The 22033-nt window shown below is 39.2% G+C and overlaps 1 protein-coding gene across 12 annotated transcripts in view; it reads right to left on the reverse strand.

Annotated features, from left to right (window-relative positions):
* Positions 1-5290, reverse strand: part of ARMC3 (armadillo repeat containing 3) — a 64726-nt gene extending 59436 nt beyond the window's left edge. For 5 of the 12 annotated variants that reach the window (XM_085050532.1, XM_085050530.1, XM_085050526.1 and 2 more), the window contains exon 1: positions 4970-5289. The gene's annotated coding sequence lies outside the window, so the exon portion shown is untranslated. Of the gene's footprint in view, positions 1-4969 lie in introns of all 12 variants that reach the window. The other 7 variants (XM_085050538.1, XM_085050536.1, XM_085050537.1 and 4 more) reach the window with 3 other exon arrangements.
* Between the last annotated feature and the right edge of the window lie 16743 nt (positions 5291-22033).

Raw genomic sequence — 22033 nt, forward strand, 5'->3', positions numbered from 1 at the left:
GTCCTCTGTGAAGATTTTCACTACATTATCCACATATAGAAAATGGTTCATTTCCTCAGTCGATCACAAGTAATTTAGATTTACTACTGAAGAGTATACTGTTCCAAGTATTCCTGAAAGTATAAAGTACATTGCTTTCATCAACAATGAATTTTATTTGTCATCGTGATACCAGTTCATCCAACTGCAGAAGAGCTCTCAGAAGTTTCTACAACTCTTCCTTAGTTGTAACAAAATTATTTTATTTCACCAGAAAATTTTTATTTCTCTATGTTATTGGTCACTTCCAAATTATAATGAACATATTAAATAACATCAGACCTAAGATCTGTCCTTGGAGAATCCAAGCTGTGACAACCTGAATTAAAGAGATTTTTAGAAATTACATGTGTGATTTTAAATGTCTGAAATGCATAGTGAAATCCCTCATCCCATGAGAAAGAGGCTAAAGAAAAATTGACTTAATCTAAACCAGATGAGAGACAGTAGTTACACAACCCTTATCTGAGCTATAATAGTAGGACACTTCCCATTCAGAAGGCAAAGATGGTCTGACTTAGGAAGAAATACTAGTAAAAAATTAAAGACACTCCTAAGATTTTAGCCAGCTGTGCCAATCTACATGTCTTAAAATGAATGCCTCCTCCTGGCAGTTTCACAGGGACATCAGGGGAAAGGGACATTATGAAAAAGTGGACTTGTTCACCTCCCCATCACAGCCACTGTGTCGTTAATCCCACCAGATACCTATTACACTGTGTCTTAAAGCCTTAGATATTTTCTTCTCACCTCTCTCATTAAAAAGTTGTTCCACAAGCAATTGCTCAGAGTGTCAGGGACCTTTTCTTAATTTTTAATGTTCAGTTTACAGTTTGATGTATATGTGTCATGTCTGAATATTCATCAATTGCTTTCTTTGCAGGCACGTAGGAAAACATTATTTATAGGAAATGTTTATACTATACAATATATATTTACTATATTCCATACATACTATATATTATATTATATTATATTATATTATATTATATTATATTATATTATATTAATTATTATATTAATTCCACATATATTTACAAATATAGAATAAGAATTCATTTAGAAACATAGAATGATTTGGTTGGAAGGGCCCTTAAAGAGCATCTCATTCCAACCCTGCAGCCATGGGCAAGGACCAGGCTGCCCAAAGCTCCATCCAGCCTGGCCTTGAACACTTCCAGTGACGGATCCACAACTTCTCAGGGTAACTTGTTCCAATGTTTCACCACCCTCTGGGTAACTATCTAACCTAAACCTACCTCCTTACAGTTTAAAGCCATTTCCCCTTGTCCTATCCCTACTCATCTGTGTAGAAAGGCCCTCTCCAGCTCTCTTGTTGGGCCCACTGTAGGTACTGGCAGGCTGCTCTAAGGTCTCCCTGGAGCCTTCTCTTCTCCAGGCTGAAAACCACCAACTCTCTCAGCCTGTCCGCATAGGACAAGTGCTCCAGCCCTCTGATCATGCCCTTCCTCTATCTGAAGATAACAAACATGCCCCCACTCAGTTTTCATTTTGTTAGCTTAGAGAATTCTAATTTCCTGCAAAAAATGATTCCTTATTTCCCACGTAGACTCATAGAATATACTGAGTTGGAAGGGACCCACCAGGATCATCAAGTCCAACTCCTAGCCCTGCACAGCACCACCCTAAGAGTCACACCATGTGCCTGAGAGTGTCCAAATACTTCTTGAACTCTGTGATGTTCATGCTGTGACCACTTCCCTGGCGAGCTGTTCCAGTGCCCAACTACCCTCTAAGAAACTTTTCCTAATATCCAATCTAAACCTTCCTTGACAAACCATAAGGCCATTCCTTCAGGTCCTGTCACTGGTCACCTCAGAGAAAAGATCAGTGCCTGACCCTCCACTTCCCCCTGTGAGGAAGCTGTAGACTCCAAGGAGACCAAGGTCTCCTCTTGGTCTCATTCAGGCTGAACAAGATGAGTGACCTCAGCAGCTCCTCACACGGCTTCCTCTCCAGACCCTTCACCATCCTCATGGCCCTCCTTTGGACACTCTCTAATAGTTTAATATCTTTTTCATGTTGTGGTGCCCAAAACTACCCCAGGACTCCTCAAGGTGAGGCCACCCCAGGTCAGAGCAGAACAGGACAATCCCCTCCTTGCCTGGCTGGTGCTGCTGTGCCTGACGTCCCCAGGACAGGGATGTCCCTCCTGGCTGCCAGGGCACTGCTGACTCATGTTCAACTTGCCATTGACCAGGACCGCTAGGTCCCTTTCCTAGTCTACATTCCTTTTCTAGTGCATACATCCAGGGCTGCCCCATCCCTGACACTTGCCCTTCTTCAATTTCATATATCTTGTGATTGCCAAACCCTCTAAGTGCTCAAGATCTTTCCGCAGGGCCTCTTTTAATTTAAGTAACTACAGAAATATGTATCTAAATTCAACCAGAATGTTAAAAACTTATCTACATAAAAAGACATTCAAAAACGGGGCCTCGCAAACTTTCTGAAGACACATACTGTTGACTGAAGTGTTCAGATTGCTCTAGAAAGAAAAATCATGTCCCACCAGCATGTTATTCATTGAACAACCTTTTAATCAAAAGTTTAAAACATTATAAGGATTATATCTTACAGTAAAATTTTACAGATTAGTCAGGCTTTTAACAAATAAAAATCCTAAATGGAACACAAAAAGGATGTTTATCCTCATCTCTATTTTAATTATTAATACTATACATATATAATTTTAACACATATATTATTAAAATACATATAATAGTCTCTGTTTATTGTAAGGATGCAAAACTGCAACCTTAATCAAAAGATTTCTCACACTGAAACACCTATGTTCTTTCCTTTCTTGGTAAAGAAGTTCACCACCGCAAATATGTAGTTTATGCATGTGCAAACAAAAGAGCAAGAAGAGACATGGCCATATGTCACCATCTGGCTAACTAAAGTATAGCTGAAAAGTATGAAGTATTTTTAGGAAAATTAAGTTATTTTAAACAGTATCAATACTTCCTGAGAAATGGCTGTGATGCAACATAGCAAAGGCAACAAAAGAGTTTCTGCAGACTGTAAAGGGGACTTTAAAAAAAAAAGACAGCAACTACAAAACACATACACACACACACACATGAATTATGAGTGAAGAACACTACAACATAAGTAGAACCCCAGGAAATGAGATAAACTCTAAGTTTAGCCCTTACTTTTCCAAGACTCGGTAAGAATACAGGGATATGGAAATCGCTTCTATTAATAATTTTCTCTTCAAAGAAATGTATTGGCTGTTTCCTTTTCTACAGTTTTGCATTAGAAAGATCATTCTTATAAGCATTTTTTAAGTCAACCTTTTGAAATCCATGGATGACCTCTGCTGAACACAGCGTCCCAGATGAAGCCTCTCCTGCCTTGAACAAAATTGTACTCATACTTCTTTGTCGGCATGGGAAATGTCTCAGATGTGTTGCTATCACGTTCATGATTTTTATGGTTATTTCTGCAAGGGTAGCCCTCTTGTTTAATTTTAACTGCTCATTTACCAGGCTTTGCTATGTTAACCGTTAAAAAAACCCCCATGTTTAAGACAAATATACAGGTCAGATTTGCAAATGTAAGTGAAGCAATGGACATATAAGCCCATGTTGGCATTCATTGTGTTAGAGGACTATTAGATAATCAGAAAATGGCCACATAATAAGAATCACAAAATGAAAGGAAATTAAAAAAGGAAATGTGCCTTCCATCAATAAATGTGAAAGTGATCTTGCCCACTGTCAATGAACAATAGAAAGCAGATGTCTTTACCTTGCATAAGTACCAGACTACCTCACACAAATGATAATTCCAGATTACCAAAGAAATTTTAAGAGAGTTCTGTATTAAACAGTACTTCTCTACCAGCCAATCTATATTTTGCTTTGAAATTTCTGTCTACAAAACTCCCAAAACCTTTGAAATATTAATAATTGAGGTGAGGTTTCCCACCTAATAACCTAATCACCTGTTACTGTTCGTTAGGAGAAAACTTCCATATCCAACTTTTTTATTCTCATCTATTATACATACAAGTTAGATTTCATACCTTTCATGTTACTGTCACACAAAAATTACACATCTCACCTGAACTGAACTGTTTTTTTTTTCTTTTTCCATATTATCTATCCAGATTTTTAAATAAAATTCTTTTTCCTCTACCATCTAAGTTTCCTTATGGCAGGTCTACTGCAGTTTCTTGTTTCCCAGTTCACATCTAAAAATACTGGTGCAGTTATCCTCTGCTGAACACATCCACCCATGTCTTATCCTACCTTTGCTGACACCAATTCCTAAACTCCCAGTGTCTAGTACAAAATAGTGTCAGGAGCCCCTCACTGCAAGATTTACTCTGTCTGGGTTTAAATTTTATTTTATGTTCATACTGGTACACTTCAACTGTTATTAAACACCATAGTTTTAACATAAATCTTGCAACTGCTTTTCTTAAAAGGGTAGATGCCCTTATCATGCAGACAGTTTTTAGTGGGCTTTTTTTGTTGTGGTTGGAGGAAACTTCAATGCATGCCTTTAGAAATTATACAATCTCAGAATGATGGTTGGAAGGGGACCTTGAAGATTATCTAGCTCCAACCCCTGTGCCGTGGGCAGGGACACTTTTAATACAGCAGGTTGCTCAGAGCCCCATCCAGCCCGGCCTTGAACACCTCCAGGGATGGAGCATTGACAGTTTCCCCGGGCAACCTGTTCCAGTGTCTCACCACCCTCACAGGAAAGAATTTTCCCCCAATATCTAATCTAAACCTACTCTCTTTCAATTTGAACGCATTCCCTTTGTCCTGTCACTACATGCCCTCGTAAATAGTCTCGCTCCATCCTTTCTGTAGGTTCCCTTCGGGTAGCTGGAAGGATGCTACTAATGAAGAAAAACAAAAAAGGTTCTTTTTAAACTTTAACTTACTACTTTGAAGGTCTACAGGCACGTGGCCCTCAGTTCACTGACAAGCGCCGAGGACCCACCGGGAGCGGAGCACGGCCCGAGGGCTCGGCCGCTAACGCACCGCCCGCCCGCCGCCGCTCCGGGGCTGCACCCGGCGATTTGTGCTCACTGCCCCGCCCCAGCCGCCCTCAGCTCCGGCCGCCGCGACCCCGGGGCTGCACCCGGCGATTTGTGCTCACTGCCCCGGCCCAGCCGCCCTCAGCTCCGGCCGCCGCCGCTCCCCGCCCTTGCCCTTGCCCCGCAGCCGGCGGAGCGCAGCCCCCGCAGCCCCCGCGCCGCCCGGGGGCGATCGCGCAGCGCCGCCCGCGCCGTGTTTCGCCGTTGCCGGGAGACGGCCGCGCCTGAGGGAGCCAGGGGCCGAGGGAGCCAGGGGCCGAGGGAGCCAGGGGCCGAGGGAGCCCAGGCCGGAGGGAGCCCAGGGCCGAGGCAGCCAGGCCCGACTGAGGCAGCCCGGGGCCGAGGGAGCCCAGGCCCGCCGCCCCCGCAGCTCCTTCCCTCCCCTCTCCCAGTTGTCCCCGGGCTGCGGCTTCGGGCGTTTCATGTGAATTCCCAGCAGTCCTCGGGGAGAGGTCTGGCAGTGATACGAGCTGATAGTTCATTTCTTCACGGTTTATCCCCACTCCGAAGTGCTGGTGACGCTGCTTAGAGGGAAACTTTTAAGTCGTTAATGCTGATGGGCCCTGGGTAGCGATGGGAAAAGGAATCATTTGTTTCTGCAGACTAAAGGAAGAGGCTACTTTCTCACCGAAAGGGACAATTTCTGAAAATTAACAAATGTGTACAGTCAGTCTAAAAATTACGATTTGCTATGTTCACACCTTCCTTTTGTGATTTTGCTTGATCCTGTTTCACTGACTATTTGAGAGCGTTCATGGAGGGGAAAAAACCCAAGCAGTTGAAGAAGCCAACAGTGTTCCAGAGCAATGGATAAAACCTCTCCACGAGATAGTGTGAGGTGCAGCCAAGCCTGTCAGGGCCCGAGGGTGCCCTCCTCTCTTCTCAGCCCCAGGCTGGCGATGGAGGAAGCTGTGACCTGGGGAGAATTGCACTAATCTCAGAATAATAATTCGTTCCAGTGTTCTCTTTTGCCACCCAGGGCTATTTTGGAAGGAATCCTAAGCTGAATTCTGAAATCAGGTAATATTTTCTACTTGAAATGCAGCTTAATTGCTATTAGTAGCTGCAGAAGTAACAGAAAAAAAAAGGCAAATAATATCATTTTGGGGCCTCAAAGTTGGGTAGTAATAGGCAAAGAAATTACAGCTGCTATCATCTCTCTCCTGTGATTCCTTTTAATCACAAATATCATTGCATTCTCCCCATATTTCTTAAAATGTTATGCTGCAAGGATAAATTTAGTTCTGTTTTTATAAGCCATATCATTCTGTTGAGATCATGACAGAAGCAGGTCCTGGCCTCACACTATGACAAATGTGTGCCATCATAACAGAAGAGCCAGTGGGTCATTTTCAGCCATAGGCGAGCCACGTGTGAAGGCATCTCGTTCCACTTTTAACATCATAACTCCTACACAAAATTTATGGACATTTTTAGTCATCTTCCTTGGAATGCAACTGTGGTGACAACCCAAGAACCATTTATACTGGCTGGTACCTCCAGAGACAGAAGAAATCACACTGACTTTGTGACTGGCTGACTAACTTTCCATAAAGCCTGGCTGATGGATGTTTCGGGCTTACAATGGTTAGTAGAGTCTCACCCTGGCAGGAAGGGAAGTAAAAAACTTTTGGTAGAAGCAAGTCACCAGCTTCCCAAACCTTTTAATGGACTTTTCTCTAAACAGACTCAGGCACCACAGTGACAGGTAGGTGCTGTAAATGTGAGAGATGAAGGTAAATAGTAAAGGCAAAAGTTTAGTTTTAACTCTGTGCTGGGTGTGGCTGGGCTGCAGATAGTTTTCTTCACAGCAGCTTGTATGTTGTCATGTTGTAGGTTTGTGACCAAAACAGTGTTGATAATGCTATTGCTAAGCAGTGCTTGCACAATGTCAAAGCCACCTCTGTTTTCTCACACTGCCTTGCCAGGGAGTAGGCTGGGGGTGGGCAGGAGTTTGGGAAGGGGACACAGCTGACCCCAATGACCAAAGGGTTATTTTATGCCCTATCACATCAGGCTCAGCAATAAAGCTGGGGGGTGGAGGCTGGTCTTCTCAAGGTAGCTGTTGCTTGGGGGCTTATCTGCAGGTGGGAGGTGTCGAATGGTTGACTTTGAAAGTCTTTGGGGTTTTTTAAAACTTTTTGTTCATTTATTAAGCAGTCTGTGTCTGGAGCCATTTGGTGATTTCTCACTTCTATTTTTCTAATTCTGCCCCGCATCCTGCTGTGGGTGTGGAGATACCCTGATCAAGCAGCCCATTGGTGCTTAGTTGCTGCCTGGGATCTACTTATCCCAAACCCAATGATATCCATTACTGGGAAAGCTTGTCCTTTTCTTGTCATCCGTAATGGTAGTTCTTACTGCTATTTCAAACATAATTCTGGCCAACTGTTAGTTGGTTAGATGGTTTCCTTGTTTCATATGAATGATCACATAAAAAGGCACATGATGATGCAGATTGCCTGTGGAAGAAGAGGGACATGGTAATCAGGTGCATGTTCACCTTGGGTTTCAGTGTACCCACACTGCAATGGGCTTGGTTGTCCTTGAAGGTTAAAGTGCCTCCTACAGATAGGAAATGCACAGGTAGTCTCAAACTAGTAGCCAGGACTTTTCACACGTTTTGTGAAGAGTGTGAATCTGTTTTGTGAAACAGACAGAAAGGAAGATGAACAACAGCAGATGACCAGGAGAAAGTTGAGCCTGCAGGGACAGAATAAAAACCTTCTGGTTTTATTTTCATCTGTGTTTGCTATGAGAAGTGGCAATCAAGCCCTGTGTGAGAGACAAATAATTGCAGCTTTTTTACCTGTATTTTGGCAAAATTATGTAAATATATCAAAAAAATTTTTTTAATTTTGTGAAGATATTCTGAAGGTGTCATTAAGTAACAACTTACTAATAAGGTAGCAAAGAGGGAGGACTGATGAGAACAGCTACAAAATGTCATGATGATTCACGACAGACAAATAGTCACAAATGACAGAATCACAGAATATTCTGATTTGGAAGGGACCCACAAGCATCATTGAGTGCAGCTCTTGGACCTGCACTGGACAGCCCCAAGAATAACAGCATGGGCCTGAGAACATTGTCTAAACACTTCTTGAACTCAATATTTTATTGAAATATCATTTATTCTAAAACAAAAAAAATATACAAACCAAAATAATACGTATTGTATTAAAGATAGGAGATTATGAAGTAAAAGAACTTTCTAGAGACTCAATACCTAATAAAGTGAAAAAGGACTTAATTAACTACACATTCATTAACTACACATTTTAATGAAATTTTGTGACTAAGCTTTTGATAAAGCCACTACAGAATTTGTGTGCTGTCCTGTGAAGGGACAGGGCTAATCAGTTTGATTAAATTAAAGCTTCTGAAAAAAAAGTCAGGCATGGATAGAAACATATTTGAAAGAGTGTTGGGGAACAACATTTTAAAACATTTTAAATATTTCATTTCAAAAGTGATTGAAATGAATAAGCTACAGCCAAATCAAAGTACTTGTTGAATTTAAGTGTTGGAAATTTGCATGTTGAGGTGTTTGAAATTATCTTTCTGCTTTTACTGGAAGTGCCACTGGGGGAGTCATTTCTCATTTCCTGAAACATCAGAAGTAGAATTACTATTTGCTGGATTGCTTGTATGAAATAATTCTTTTTTTCCATTAAAAAAAATCTGTCATAATTTATGCTTTAAGAAATACCTGATGACATACAGTACAAACAGTCTTGTCATACAACTTGTTTTATATCAGTCTCAAAAGACACTTAAAAGGAACTTTCCTTTTCTGACAAGAAGCAGCTGGCTTAAGGAGTGATGAATTTACAGCACATCATCTTGGCATTTCAGTTTTCTGTATTACTTCACACATTAAATTACTCAATATCAATGTAAATGGACCTCTTTCTCTAGGGAAAGAAAGAAAAAGGAAATCAAACCACAGAACAAGCCTTTCCTTCTTTTGACTTGCAAGTGAGATTTGTAAGTCTTCATTTTTCATAGGCACCCTGCCTGAATCAAGTGTATGGTGGGGGAGTATTGAAAAATGTTCCCCCAATGTAGTTGTATTCTTTTCTATAAGCAATTAAATTAAATTTAATGAATTAATTATAATTTTAAGCAAATATAGTGATCATAGTTTGCAAATGGCAAATTGCATAGCACTATCATTCAGAAACTGATGCCTTGCAGCCACAGCTTGCTCCTGGTCCTCTGAGGGCTGGTCATGGTATGTCACATCAATGCTTAATAGTTTCAGAGACTCTTAGAAGAGGACAGGTGGTTCAGCAGGGAAAGCTTTAAGCCAGGAGTTGAGACCACAAAAATTTCTGTAAAATCTTGAATAAACTGCATAAAATTAAATCAGTTTAGTTGTTTAACAGAAATTACCAAATACTTTGGTATTTCTATTGTTGAATTTCTGCCTATGAAACTGGGAACTTCTGAAGTTCTCATCATACACAGTGTTTTGAGATGAAGTTCATTAAGGTCGTCAAAAAGTGTTGCTGGAGCATAGGAGCATTACAAAATCAGGAAGGGGATGTTTAATCAGTACCTGGGAAATCAATAGGTGGCACACTTGTTTCTTAGGGCATATGTATCCCAAGAAAATGAGGTTGTGTTTTATGTCACCATGACTATCACATTTTTTGGTTTTAAAAAAGAGTAGGTTAGGCATGACCACTGTCAGCCAACATAAATGAACATATACAAGCGTGGTTTTTATCTAAAGTGGTATTTGAAAACTGTAGATGTTATCAGAGATGTTAAAGGATGACTGCAAGGAATGACTGAAGGCAGGGAAGAAATTGAGGAAATTTTTGACCTTACATCTAACACAGATCAGATAATTCTGCCTAAATATTTTCACATCTCTTAGCAAATAGATTTTAAAATTTGTTTTCCCAAGACATGGATCCTTTTGAAGGCTAAACTGAATCAGTTCTCAGGGATACTGTTAAGTGTCATCCTGGACAGATTGTTTGATATCAGGTGTTCTCAGAGGCCACAATCTCCTCTACCAATGAAAAAATACACAGATTGTGTTTAGAAAACCCAAGACTTGCCTAAATTTCAATGTACAGCTTCATTCTTTAAAGATGAAATATTCTGTAGTGTCCTCAGGACAAATTGTGCTGCATTGTTTCCATTCTTGTAACAGAACCGATCCTCTGAAGCTTTGCCAAAGGCTGTGTTTCAGCAAGGAGTGACAACTCTGTTCTTATTTTGCATTTGAAGGCTGGAGTCGCAAAACAAAGAAGACAGTTTAATGAATATTTTTAAGTTGATTCAATACTGCAGCAATCAAAATGAAAATTATTCTTTATCAAAGTCTTTGATCTTTTAATTATAGATTTAAAATTCTCAGAATTTGAGGATTTAGTCCCTTTCTTTTTCTCCCTATGTTTCTTTCAGGTTCATAGGGGAAATGGAGTAATTTTTTGACTTTTCTTCAGTTCCTCTTCATTAATCTGCTTTGTACTTTACCCAACCCTCTCAATTCAAAAAACAATACAGAGTACACAATAACAGTTGATTTTTCCTTTTTCTTACTGTGCAACTTTTAAAAACGTCAGGCAAAATATCCCTGCAGCTGAGAGAAAAGAAATCCCCTATGTAAGGATTTTTTTTAATTTGGATATCAGAAAAGAAACAAACTTTTTAAAGCTTGAGGTTATGCATGAGTCATATAGGTAAATTTTCCTGAGAAAGATACTAGTTTGGATGAAAGTCTCATTGTGCTGTTTGGGTTTTTTTCAACTGGAAATTCCCTTTATGTCTAGAAAATGGGTTCAGAAAAGAGAAATTTTATCTCTTTATTTAATATTCCTTAAGCAGACGGTGTATATATTACTTTTAATTATTATTTATTACATTCTTTACTATTACCTCTATTGTAATTTCTGGTGTTAAGTTGTGAGACTATGTCATTAGCCTGTTACTATTGCAAAAAGTCAGACACATGTATTTAGGGCTCTCTAAATGTCTTCAAGCTGTTTTCTTCCCTTTTCCCATCACAGTCAGTTAGGGGAAATTTTGTAAGATTCAGAGCATCTATTTGTTCCCACACCCTACAAATACTTGTTTTGGAGGGCTTTGGCCAGACTCATAGCAGATATGAGAATCCAGCATCTTGCTGGCCAACTGCTTAATGAGCCCATGGGTAACTTGGAAGGAGCCAGCACTGCTGTCTCTGAAGCCTGGTTGCAGTGCCAGGCCTTACTGGTATAATAGTGTAATTCACATTTTCAATCAGCCAAGCTTTTCTTATATTTTTTGCTTCTATGAATGCTAGACAAAGTGGAAGAGGAGCACAAAAAGCAAGATAAGCTGTGCTTTAGTCAGTGTCCTTGAAACTGCATGGAAATGAATGAGACTATTGTTTTTACTTTAAACTATTTTGAATTTCACACATTTTCCAGGTTGATTACTATCCAATTCTTGGTTTGGCATTATTTGTGTTGAAAATTACTTTGGCATATTGTCAGCCTACCAAAATGCTACCTATTTCTGGATGTTAGGAAATTGATCATCAGTCCAGTCAATTTAGGTGTTTGTCAGGGTGCGTTCAGGAGTTTTGGTAGGCTTTCTGCACAGAATTGTTTCAGAGCTGTGTTTAGTTTAGGATACTGAATAAGATGCTAACTAACGTGTCCTGCAACATAGCCCTTCTTTGTCTTCTGCTTTTCCTGTCTTCAGTTAGGCGTTGTTGTATCTTGCACTCCCTTTGACTCCAGAAGAACTGCAGGTTTTGTACTTGCCCATTCTTAATTTCTGAGTAGATACATACTAATGCACCTTTTGCTATGCTTAAATCAGAATAGGACTAAATGCTGTGTTATTTTGCAAAATAACTGTTGTCCAGAACAGCAACAATTCGAGATCAGTTGCCTTACGTGGTTCATTTACAGAGCAGAGCAGGAACCTTTCAAAGATCTTGGGAAGTCCAGACTTGAGGATATGTTTTCCAATGCAGAGAGTAATGGAATTGGAAAAGGCTTTTGGAGTATATAATTGTGTTTTCTTACCTTCCTATCATTAGTGAGAGACACAAATGACTGTACATAGGAACAAGGTCTGTCTTTGTGGTACCCTGGGATCTTGTTCTTTTCACTACTGGGTTTCAGGAACTGTCTTGCAGAATTAAAGCAGGGGAAGGGGAAGGGGAAGGATGCAAGCCAGAGAGTTCCTAAAGTTTGGTTTCTGACACAAGACATATGAAGCTGAGCACACTCAAACCATGGTACTCAGAAGCATTCCATTTTTTTTTTGAGCTTTTTTTATAAAGATAACTGATTTGAAGATGTGCTGGATTTGGGATTATTTACTTTCTAAACTTTTAAATCTGTACACTAGCACTGCTTTTCATTGCTTGCGCGTTGATTGTGGTAGTGTGTTAAACCTGACCAAGTAGGATAGAAGCCTGCTTTCTTGCAAAGGGAAATCAGATTTTAAAAGCATTTACAAAGTGATGGCTGGTGTCTGATTTTAGACTTTCTGACATATTTTAAATTTGGCCTTCGTAAAATTGTATTGGATATCTTTTAGTCTACTGATACCAAAGTGTGTATGTAGTAGCTTCTCACATAAACTTGAGCAAAGATTAATGTGATCTTTTTTTTCTTGTTCAGCCCAACTTTTGAGACATTTTTGGTTGCAGTAGCTGGTCATGCAGCCTATGCAGTTAAGCAATGGGTTAACTGTTTCCTTGTGACAGTTCCTCAGTTGCTATAGATTAGCAGAGCTGACTTCAGCAGAACCAGATCTATTTCCAGCAGCTCAGGATATGGTCTCTTGAGCTATATTACAATTAGACAAACTTGTTCAATTAGCAACAATTACTTTTGACAGTGAAAGGATAATAGAGGATTTTGCTTACAGGTGTCTCCCTTTGATCTTAGTCCATTGAACCATTTAATGATTCTGTTTTGTTTGGTGCTGCAAGCTATCAACTAGACAAAAAAAAAAATTAGTTCTATCATTTTCAAAGGCCTTTGCTATTAAATGTTCATGCCTAAATCTATTTGTGTGTTACTTGAGAGGCAGCAGCAAGAAGAGCTGCAGTGAAAAACAGCAAAATGGGAAGAGATGCAAGGTGCACAGAGGAGGCTGAAATGGATTGCTTGATGACAAAGCTGGAGCATGAACAGTCAGAGAAATAAATCAAAGAATGGTTTTGCTTATTCTGTTCTATTTTCCTATATTTGTGCAGGGGCAGGGACATATGCTTAGGATTACAACTAATGTGCCTTTCAAACAAAAAAGTCATCCTCTGGGGTTTATATTTTCTGTTCTCAGAACTCGTGAATCCAGTGTTGAAGTCATTACCAATTTACAGGAGAAGATAAATCTCCCTTCAGGTCTCCCTGACTGGACCTAAGGAATCTAGATGCAATATTTCCCCAAATGACAGCTTGATGCCAACCCTTATCTCTAGCTACCTCAGCCTGGTTGCATACTCTATTTTAAAAAAGGCTGAGAGTAACATAGTTACTAAAGAAGAACACAGACATATTGACGGTCTTTAAAACAAGTATTATTTTATATTTGACAGACCTATAGATAGCTACAACTTTTTATTCATTTTCAGGAATACTCCATGCCCATATCTGTTGTCTTACTTCACTGTCACAAATAGTAAATCTGTGTGTAGTATGTCATAATGAATCATGCTTATTAGCAATTAGTATCTGATGAAATTTAAAGTTTATTAGAAAAATGAAACCACTGGTAAGGATTTATATATTCATATTAATTACATTTAGCATTATTGATAATATTCAGTTCTGTCTTTCTCAGAATAATATGGAAACCCTATCCCCTATCACAGTGATTAACTATATGTGTTTCTCTTATTATTCTGACAGGTTTATCAGAACAGCATATTTCAGATTTCTGTAAATTATAATAAGATATGACAGGCAGGCTAGATAAGAAAGGATAAACATCTTTGAGAGGGAGAATTGGAATAGTTATATATTGTACTTGGTAAGAGAGTTGAAAAGAAAGATGAAAAAATTGTAACAATTTCAAGGCCATAGACAATTCTAACTACAGATTCTGCTTATTTTCCACTTGGCAACCATTATATTAGCTATGGCATAGGGAGATCAAATATAAATAGAAAACAGGAAGCTCTTTCACATTGCAGGCGACTGTAATGGGTATTGCAAACAAAACCTAGTCATTTTTATTTGTCCCTTTCATTGTGCTAATGAGACTCTCTTGCTTATGAAAGCGTTTCACTTGGCTATTGAGCTTTCTGCCAGCTTAGAAATTGGCTAGTACTATATAGTTGTATTGTATGTTTTAGCACCTGTTGTTATGGTCATTACTCAGGGATAGTGACAATTGCCCTTTGGTCTTTTGTACATGTTGTTCTTTCCAGCCTCTCTATGGCTTATTGTTTTTCAGGCTCTGAACCTGTCATCTTCTCAGCCTGAATAATTTTCTCGCTGTAGGACAGTTAGCGTCTCATCAGTCAAATACTTCACTCTGGAAGTGATATATTCAAAGCCGTGGGGTTTTACAAAACTATCCAGATCACTTTCCTGAATGACACAAATGATACCATTGCTAAATATAGTACAGAGGGATTTATTGCACTGTCTGCTTCATAATAAACTGCAAGTTCTGTGCATTGTGTGGTATCAGATATCAGTGCTTTCAGTCCTATTTATTTCAGTACCTGTGAGAATGCTGTGCGAGGCCAGTGGACAGAGGGAGCGCTGAGTGATGGGCTAACACGCAGCTGGGAAACTGGGCTGCATCCAGAGAGCACATCCCCTAGCAGCACCTCTGTGAGCAGAAGGCTCCATTAAGATGGCATGGGCTTGTGACAGCTTCATTCCTGCTCCATGATCTCATGTACCAAATGAAAGGATCTGTGTAAGTGCTGAGTACATGTGTGCATTGGATCCCCAGCTGCAAGGGAAGGCCAGGCAGGAGCCAACTGCGGAAGCCCTGCAAGCAGTGTGAAATACTTGGCAGGTCTGAAGTCTAAATTGACTTATGTAATGGATGTGATTACCACAGACTGGCATCTTGTACATTCACTCACACCTTTTGGATAAAAAAGATAGAAGGTTGTAACCACCTTGTGCTTATTATGCCAGAAGCAACATACAGCAAGAAAATGAACACCATCAGATATTTTCAATATCTCTGCTAAGGAAGGAGAGAATATGGTAATCATACCCCAAAAAAAGATAGGGACGGTTATAACAAGTCACCTAAATCCAGACAAGAATCCTTTACTATAAGTAAAATGAGGGGTTAAACTTCATGTCAGAATGCTTTTATGAAACTGGTCACAGCTGTCAAGTTCAATCTGTAATTAATATATTGTACTGAATAATGATTATGTGGATGCATTTGGGGGTATTTTGGTGAATTCAATATGCAAATAGTTTGACCAATGTAGACAGTATTACTAAAGATTTTTCCCGTGGTTATATTCACAGTTATGCAGTTATTTATGGTCTAGCACCTCATAGTTGTCTGGTAGACAAGGCTTTCTACAGTTTTGATGAATAGTACCTTAATTTTTTTGAAGCACTAAGTTTGTAGTCCTCCTCCTCCTCCTCTGTCTTATTTTGAACTTTCCAGTGAAGAGTTTCAAGTAAAAAGATAACCAAAAATATGGAAGTTAGCAGTGCTCCCTTTCTTTACAAAGAGAATCAAATCCACATCTCAGTTCCAGTCAGTGGGTTTGAGCTCTGTTGACTGTGTAGTTTGAGGTTTAGCTGTGTAGTTTGAGGTCCAGACTCTAACTTTCTAAGTTTTTAACTTCCCATTAGGCAGAGTCTAGTAAAATCCTAATTTGTTAGTTGCATTACTTATCTTCCCTTACTGAAGCTGTTGTCAGACCACTTTGAAAATAGGAATTTGGGTTTTTGTGTTGATGTATCAGTCCTGAATTTATTTCCTCTCTTTTTGTATGGAATACTATAAACCAAACATCAGTTTTTAGACACCTGATTGTCAGTTCGGGCAAATTGTCAAATGGGCAGAGGCAGTACAAAAGGAGATGTCATTATTTGTAGTTTTTCTCTTAAAGACATGAGAAATATAGGGTTGTTGTCTAGCAAGTACTTCCACTTTCTCTAACAACATTGTAGCCAGATAGATGGAGACAAGTATTCATAACTTGCAGCTTGATACCCAGCTTGACTGATATAATTCTTTAAAATCATGGCCTAAACACACTCCAGAAGAGTGTGAGAAACAATCAAAATGTAGATCTTTCCAGGAAAATATAACCCATATTTGTATCACATATACCTATAGGTTATAACTGATTACCAGGTTTGGCTGCTAGTTGGCAGAACAGGTGATGTGTGCTCAAGGACAAAACTTGTGGGTTTGCAGAGGATTATAGGTTGTGCCAATGATGGCAGAGACTGAACTCACCAACACTTTCCATTCCGGCTTGCCAAGTACTGATACATCCAACATTTCAAACTGAATACCTGATGGTGATTTTTTTGTTGTTGTTCCACTGGATTTCTTAAAATTGTCTTTTAATACTTGTGGTTTATTTTGTGGAATTATTTCCTTTGTTATTGTATTATTTTACAAGTTACACACAAACTAGGGACTAAGGCCTCCAATTTAGTTGCCCGTATTTGAAGGTACTCCATATCTTTTCAGACATCCCAGCAAATCTCAGGCATCCTCAGGTAGCTGCAAAATGTAGTGTATGATTAGTTTTCTCTCTGTAGTGCCCAAGTAGAGGCCATGGTGGGTATGCAAGAAACTGGGACATCTCAAAGAGATCACCATGTGCCTGTACAAGTATGTGAATTAAACTTTTGTGATGAAATTTATTTTGTAGATTTATGTATCTATATAGAACCCAATGTCCCACAGTCTTCTTCAGAACACAATCATCAAAATGCCTAAAGAACACCGGAATGAAAACAAACTTAGGTTAATTAGGATCCTTTGCAGTATTTTTATTGTTGTTATCTAGACTCTTGCCAAACATGTCCCATATCTGTAGGAACTCCTATACTTTGAAAAACTGCTGTAATTATTTATATTGTTGTCTAGACACATGTAATTATTTAATTGAATTTAGTTTCTGACATACCATGTTCTGCATATTCCCTAATCTTCTAATCTGTATCACATCATTTTAAAGAAAGATACTGACAAGCACCACAACCCTTGCAGTTACGCATCATCTGGCAGCTTCTTCAAAAAATCACAATAATTGAACTCTGTGCAGAAGAATGTGGAAGGCTGGAAGGCATTTATGCACCAGTTCAGAAGGACTGGTCACGGCCTATGATTTGCCATGCAGATCTGCCAGCACAGGCAGATCCCAGTGGCAGAATCTGACAAATGGGCAAGCAAATCTGCTGTGCTGTGGGGGGAGATAAGCAATGCTGTGATGAGACACAAAAATTCAGTAATGTTAGAATTGTGGTCAGAGAATATCATAACCACTGTATCTTATATATACTCAGTTGTGGAGCGAGGGCAGAAGGAATATGTATAACAGATGGCCTGGAAGCAGCAGTTTTGAATTAATCAGGGTGCAGGATTATGAGGATCTAGATGACAGATTTAGTGTATAGATGCAGATATAGAAGCTAGATATGAGAAGTATTACTGTGGCAGGAGTAGCAACCCATGCACATAGGCTTAGAATTTAGTTGGAAAGGACTATTGGAGGTCACCACATAGAGTCCCTGCTCAAAGCAGAATCGGCTGTCAAGTCACAGTGGATAGTCCTGCTGAAGTCTGAGTATCTTCAAGAGTGGATTCCTGCTCTTTCTGGACAACCCGTTCCTGTCCTTAAGTACTGTCACGGGGGAATTTTTTCTGTATCCACTCAGAATTCCCTTTATTGCAAACTGACTGTCATCTTTTCCTTGTGCAGCTTGGAGAAGAGTCTGGTTTCATCTTTTCTGTAAACCCAGTAAGGCAGTTCAAAGCAGAAATGGGATTTTCACTTAATCATCTCTCCTCCAGACTGAACAAACCCAGATACCTCAGCTTCTTCTTGAATGTTGTGTTTCTGGTCCCTTAAGCATCCTGGTGTCTGTCTGCAGGACTTGGTCCAGTATGGCTCTGCTGTTCTTGTACTGGAGTTGCCAAAACTGGACATGAGTGTCAAATAGAGGGGCCACGCCCTTCTGTCAGCCAGATGGCTGTGCTGTGGCTCATGTGGCTTGCCATGGCATCAGCACTGCTGCTGCACTGACAGCCAGAGCCAGCAAACAGGGAAGCTGCAGAGAAATGGTCTTTGTAACTCTAGTTTCTAAGAATCATTAAAAAAACCCAGATCCCATTAGGATCCTTTTATATCTATCATGATGTTGGGTAACTCATTTAAAAGGATAACTGAGACTTGTCTCAGCATGGATGAGTTGCCTAAATTGTATAAAGGAAACTGTAACTGCAATGCTCAAGGATAATATGTGGTGGTTCATCAATTTTTTTTTGCTAAAAAACCCCTGAATTCACCAAGGCACACAATGCAAGGACATTGTGAAATCTGAATAATAAGAGAAAAGTTATACAATCCAACAAAAAAAGTGAATTTCATATCCAGTGAATAAATAAAAAGCTGTATGTATTTTAAATCCACTTTATATGAAGTCTAGTGTATGAAAATTCAGTAGGTCCATCCATGACTTACAAGAAACAAATATTTTGGTTTTTAAAGTTCTCCATAAAACTGTATAACAGAATTTTATCTGTAAATATTATGACTGAAGATTATTCTTTGTAACTTACAGGATATGAATGTAAAATATGTGAGTAGCACAGTGTAACTAATGGTGTTTATTTTTACAGGATTCAGGCAAGAATCATATATATTAGCCTTGTTTTCCATTTACAGTGCTATCATGAAATTGTTGAATATCTCCTGAAAGATGCTGAGGACCCTCAGTTTCCCCTGTTGAACTTTGTCTTTAATTGCAATACATATTTTAAAGGACTATGTGAGCTCTTAAGAAGCTTAATATATTGAAATAAATGTGCCTTACATTATTATTCTTTTTCAATACACAACAGCTGGTGCAGATCCCTGATGTAACTTAATCTAAAGCAGCCTTGGTCTATGTCTGTAGTTCTGTCATAATTTATTTTCTTTTGTACGTTGATTCCATTGCAGACTGAAATCACAAGACAGAGGTCAGAGGTATGTGGAAACCTTCATTTCCACTTTTTAAATCCTGACCAATAATACTTGGTTGAATCTTTCATGTTGCCTTTTGACAAGGACCACGGAGGTTCTCACTTGGGCTTTGCATCAGGCTCCATCATGATTTCCTCCTTAGTCTGGTATTTGCAATCTGCAACAGCAGAAGTTGCTGGGCTGCTAGATGACATGCTGATTCTGTGAGATGCACTACATGAGCTCTGGAAGTATATGGCTCTGATTTTTTTTTCAGTTGTTTTAGTTCTGATTAATGCTAGCATGAAATCAGAATCAGCAGAATTATGGTGGATTTGAGTTTACTTATGTATTTATTTATATTTCAGTGACTCTACTTTTAATTCTAGATCATATACAGAGCTAAAAAAAACCACACAAAATTTAATCTGATATACAGTACATTAATAAAATAAAACTGCATTTGCAGGATTTAAAATAAACCATCAGTAAAAGCTGTATGATGGAATTTTAGTCTTAACTATGCAGAGCTATGAAATCCAACAGTCCTTATCAACCCATTCCAGGGTCTTTATGGCAGGTCTCCTACTTCTTCCTACTTGAAGCCTTACTGTCAGTAGTGCCATGGAGTCAAAGCAACAGAGAGATGAACATTAGTGTTCAGGTGTAAAAATCATGATAAAAGTGCATATATTTTTTCACAGGTCTAAAACACCTGTCCTCTGGTTGGCATGACTAAGCATCAGAGGCTACTGTCTAATGGCAAAGAGCTCTCTGTTATGTCTACATTAGCAAGTAATTTGGTGCAAAAAAAAGAGCAGTTGAACAGTTCTGAGGCCTGTACATCTACATTATATGCAGTCCAAGGGTTTTGCTGTGGAGCACTTTTGAATTGGACTCCCAAACCCCCACAATCATCATCACCACATATGTGGTCTGAGACTCTCCGAGGCTGTGTTTAAGTTAGCACATAGTGTGCTGGAAGACGAGCAGGCCTGCAGAGAGAACTAGCCAGTGCTGAGGACCACACTCTATGTGTTTCAGAAAGTGTATTTCAAATTGGATCTCATCTGATCTTATGCACTGAATGTCCATTAGTAGCTGCAGTGCCCTAGGTGAAACTGAGATGCATTTTCTAGTTTAGTTTCACCTACAAGGAATCCAGTTTAGTCTCTCTGAGACCCCTCTGCAGTGCAAATCAAAGAGTGGGGTAGCCAGGAGATCTGCTTCTAACACACACTTGTGATGGGAGCTGACTCACTGCAATGTTGTTGTGCCCTGGAGCAGCAAGCACTGTTACAGGCTTCTGTGTCCCCAGCAGGGCTGAAGTGAAACTGGTGGTCACATTGAGCACCACCATCAGGTTAGACATCCCAGAAAGGAAACCAGTTAGTGTAAACACTGTTCTGTAGACTGCACCAGTGTTTAGTAATTGCATTGCCTCAAAACACAGTACTAATAGAGATTCAGTTGTAGCCTGGATTTTGTGGCAGAACATTCAGTTCTTCTTGGCATCTAAAATGGAACTGAAGCAGACTGAGCCTCTGCACTGGGACTTGGGAGGCAAGGATGAGAAGGATTTCTGGAGATGGGTTTGAAAATTAATCTGTGTGCAGACGTGACCATCCAGTGCCTTGACACAGCCCTAGGCATTTAATGAGATCATACACCATGAATTTTTCCCTCTGTAGAATAAAACTGGTGGAAGAATTCGTGGGCTTCTGAGCCCCTTCTAGCCTGAAAGAACAGGGGCAGTGCCTCCTGGAAGAGGGGGAGTGCTTCATTCCAGAATTTTGGGTATAGGGTTTTTTTTTTGTTTGGTTGCTTGGTTACTTTTGTTGTTGTTGTTGGTTTTTGTTTTAGGGTTGCATTCTTTCTACAACACAGTTGCTATTAGGTAAAGATTCAATATGAAAGTTCTTCAGCTGATGGTGGGAGAAGGTCACAGGTGTGTAATGGCTGTGAAATCTAAACATGTGGCTTTGATTTTAAGGACTCTTAAAGCTGTTGTTAAGAAGACAGAAGTTTTTTATTACAAATCCTTTTTCTTAGATTGCCTGAAAAAGTCTTATTATAAACCAAACTCATTTTGGCTTTTTTTAAAGTATTCATCTATCATTCTTTACAGATTATAGTTTGTTCTGACAAAATATAACTGGCCCCAAGAACAATTGTAAATAAATTGGCAGAGTATTGACCTCACAAGCAAAATAAAGACTTTTCTATGTATCTAGACCAAATATTAAAATTGAATGCATTGTACTTTTTAGCTAAGGAATGTCATAGGTAAATTAGAATGTGTTCATGTTCTAGGCCTTGTATGAGACATCAGGACAATCCAGTAGAAAACTATTCATAATTACATAAAGCAATAGGAAGAGACAACTGTGGTAGTGTCAGTAATGATTAGTAAGTCATTCTAATTTTATCTAATTGCATTTTCTTGATTTCCAGATAGTTTTTTTAAGCTGAATCTTCAAATACTAAGAAAATTGTTCATCAGATCATATTCCCAGTGATTCCAGTGAAACCAATCCAGACCAACATACTTTTATTTAACTTTGAAAATTTCTGAAGGCTGTTTCCACACTAAATTAGCAGTCATTAAGACCTGTTTTTAAAATATCTTGATTTTTGATTCATGCTGCACAACAAAACTTGAATGGTTTTCAAAAATGCTGTATCTCAAACAAGATTTTTTTAATAGCTAATGCAATCTCTTGAAGTATTTTGTTTTGTTGGATATGAATCTACACACCTGC

This window comes from Lichenostomus cassidix, chromosome 2, assembly GCF_008360975.1.
Source record: "Lichenostomus cassidix isolate B80296 chromosome 2, HeHo_3.0, whole genome shotgun sequence".
Taxonomy (NCBI): domain Eukaryota; kingdom Metazoa; phylum Chordata; class Aves; order Passeriformes; family Meliphagidae; genus Lichenostomus; species Lichenostomus cassidix.